Source organism: Caenorhabditis remanei, chromosome III (genome assembly GCF_010183535.1).
Source record: "Caenorhabditis remanei strain PX506 chromosome III, whole genome shotgun sequence".
Taxonomy (NCBI): domain Eukaryota; kingdom Metazoa; phylum Nematoda; class Chromadorea; order Rhabditida; family Rhabditidae; genus Caenorhabditis; species Caenorhabditis remanei.
This window is the reverse complement of record NC_071330.1, coordinates 15,041,899-15,045,646: the sequence shown is the minus strand read 5'-3', so window position 1 is coordinate 15,045,646 and position 3,748 is coordinate 15,041,899.

Here is a 3,748-nt window from a genome sequence, read left to right as displayed (position 1 = left end):
TCTGGAATTTTCACCTGAAAAATTGAATTTTTGGTCATTTTCAGTTCAAAAATTGATTTTTCAACCATAAAATACGGTTTTTAAGCTAGAAAATGGCGATTTTTGAGGTTTTTCGTGCTGAAATGCCTCAAAAATCGATATTTCTACTCGAAACCGGTGGAAAATTGCTGAAATTCGTGAAAAATCGGACTGAAAATCGATTTTTGGCTGTGAAAATCAGTGAAAATTCCGATTTTTGAATACAAAAACTCATTTTTGTGCGGAAAATCTGAAATTTTTCACTCAAAAACTGAATTTTCAACCAAAAAATACGGTGTTTGAGCTAGAAAATTGGAATTTTTAACTAAAAAAAATGGATTTTACAGTCAAAAATACATATTTTCAGTCAAAAAATGACATTTCCGACTGAAAAATCTCCAAAAACCCGGAAATTTCAAAATTTTTGAGGTGAAAATGAGGATTTCGATAGATTTTTGACAATTTCACACACTAAAAATCGTAATTTCCGCTTGAAAATTCCATTTTGGGCTAAAAAATCGAGTTTGATACTTATTTTGCTCAAAAATGAGGTTATCTGTCATCTTTTGAGCTGAAAATCGGTTTTTTCGGTTGTAAATCAAGTTATTCAGCTAAAAATTACAAAACCGGATTTTCAACCAAAAAATAAGATTTTTGAGCTGAAAAACTGATTTTAACGTGGAAATTGGAGGTTTAAGGCTGAAAAATGTGAATTTTTAATGACAAATTGGATTTTCGCACTCTCAAACCTCAAAAATGAGTTTTTTCCCTTGAAAATCAACTTATCTGATGGAAAATCCCTCAAAATTGGCTGAAATTCAATTTTTGAACTGAAAATGACCCGGTTAACACGTTTTCAGCCCTAAAATTGAACTTTTCAGTAAAAAGTTCCAATTTTCAATCTCAATATGCCTTTTTTTCAGTAGTTTTCAGTGCTAAAACAGAATTTTTTGAGTCAGAAATGCATATTTTCAGCTCAAAAATTGATTTTAAGTCTCGTTTTTGAGCCGAATTCTAGAATTTCGGATATTTTTCAATGATTTTAGTAAGAATATCGATTTTTGAAAACAAAAACTCATTTTTATGCTGAAAATCTGAGTTTTAAAGTCGAAAAACTGCAATTATCCCCTCAAAATTCAAATTTTCAGCCGAAAAATTGGATTCTCACCATAAAAAAACGTCTGAAAATATGATATTTTCAGTCTGAAATTCGAATAAATAAATGTAAATTCTCTGAAATATCACAGACAGCACAACAAACAACACAAAAAATCGAAAAAAATGGGAAGAAATTTACGGAAAAAATGGAATTTTATTGTCGGAAATTTCGGGAATTGAAAAAAAATAAGTGAAAAAACAGAGAAATGGAACGAAAAAAGGAGGAGAGGGGGACGATTTGGTGGTGGAAAAATCAGAAAAAATGTTGAAAAATGGGTCAAAAAAGGGAATTTTAGCATAAAAAATACTAAAAATTGTGAAAAATCCGTCAAAAAAGTATTTCAGTCTTAAAAATAGCAAAAAAGACTGAAAATTGGATAAAAAGATCATAAAAAGTAGTAGAGAACATGGGAAAAACAACAGAAAATATAATAAATTTGAAGGAAAATGTGATTTTTGAGCTGAAAATGATTGAAAATCAGGTTTTTTGACTGAAAAATCGAGTTTTCAGACGGAAATTCATCGATATTCAGCATTTCCAGATCAAAAAAAGACGAAAAAATGCAAAAAAAATGATCCAAATTCGCATTTTCCGACTTTCAGTGGAAAATCTGAGTTTTCGGTCGATTTTCAGACAATTTCAGCCTCAAAAACCTCTTTTTGAGATTTTTAAGCGAAAAATGACCGAAAATCAGGTTTTCGGGCTGAAAATTGCTGAAAAATGGGAAATTTTCAAGTAAAAAAACCTGGTTTTTTTGACTGAAAATCGTCTAAAAATTGAATTTTTCAGAGAAAAACTTGATTTTTGACTGAAAAAATCGAGTTTTCAGAAGGAAATTCAGCGATTTTAAGCCAAAACTGGCTTTTTTATATCGAAAAACGCTGAAATTCTTCGATTTTTGGTCAATTTTTCAGCATTTTCAGCCAATTTTTGAGTCAAAAACTCGATTTTCAGCTCAAAAACCTCATTTTCCCATCAAAAAACGCTCAAAAATCCATAAAAAATGGTCCAAATCGTCGTCTCCTCCGTATCACCATCGCTATGCTTTCTTGGGTCCAAATTTCTTTCGTTCGTAGAATAAATCCGTCTTCGCACTTCCCAAATTCACAATTTTCGGACATCCGTCACGATCCTTCTCCAGAATTGTACACTCTTTGCAATAGTAGGCGTCACTTACTCCCGCACCGCCACAGATCACACAACGACCCTGCAAAATGAGATTTTGGAGGGTAAAAATGGAGAAAAATATGAATTTTCAGCTTGAAAAACCCACTAAAAATAGAGAAAATCCGCTTAAAAATCCGAGTTTTAGACACAAAAACGGTCTGAAATCGATTTTTTATTCAATTATAGTCAAAAAAAACAAGAAAAATCGGCTGAAATTGAGGTTTTTCTCGATAAAAATCGATGATTTCTGTGAAAATTGTGTCAAAATATGAATTTTCAGCTTGAAAACCGCTAAAAATAAAGAAAAATTCGTGAAAATCGAGTTTTTGTACTCAAAAATAGCAAAAAAAGACTGAAAATCGTCTGAAAATGTGATTTTTACATCAAAAAAATCTAATTTTTGACTAATGAGTTTTCCGGCGGAATTTCAGCGATTTTCAGCCTTTCTATATCGCAAAATGACGAAAAATGCTCAAAAATTAGCCAAATTCGCATTTTTCGGTAGAATCCTTTGGAAACTCTATGGAAGTCAAAATATATCATTTTCAGATCAAAAAACGCTGAAAATCATTGAAAAAACTCGATTTCTAATTAGAAAAATAACGTTTTGAGCTGAAAAAGGACTGAAATTGCTGAAAAAGTGCAATTTTAAAACCAAAACACTTGTTTTTCTCGGTAAAAATCAGAAAAAATCGAGTTTCGCAACCTAAAATAAATGAAAATTGCAGTTTTTCCGATCAAAAATCGTCAAAAATCAAAGTTTTCATATGCAACTGTCTGAAAAATCGAGTTTCTGAACTGAAAACCATGAAAATCTGGCTCAAATAATCAATTTGGACCGATTTTAGCTGAAAAATTGTTGAATTTTGAGTTTAAAAATCGATAAATTCAGCCTGAAAACTAATAGATTTTCAGTAGTTTTCAGCCAATTTACAACTCAAAATTCTATTTTCAAGCTTAAAATCGGTCCAAACCGAATATTACAGCATATTTTCATGATTTTCAGCTCGGAAACATCAAAAATATTCGAATTTCGATCATTTTTGAGGTGAAATTTTCATATTTTCAGCCCGAAAACTGTCTGAAAATGACATAAAATTCATGAAAAACCGTCAAAATCTACTGTTTTCTCTGTTTTTTCTCAAACATTTTGACCAAAATCAATAAAACCCATAAAGAGGTCACTCAGTCGTCGATTTATTTGTTTTATGCGGAGAAACAACCTCAACTAACATAGGAATGGGAGAGATTAAAAAGAATCGAAGTTCTATATCAAAAAATCTAATTTTCGCCTAAAAAATCGAGTTTTCAGACGGAAATTCAGCGTTTTTCAGTATTTCCAGATCGAAAAACGGGGAAAAATTGCTCAAAAATGAGCCAAGAAAAATTTTTTCAGTATGAAAA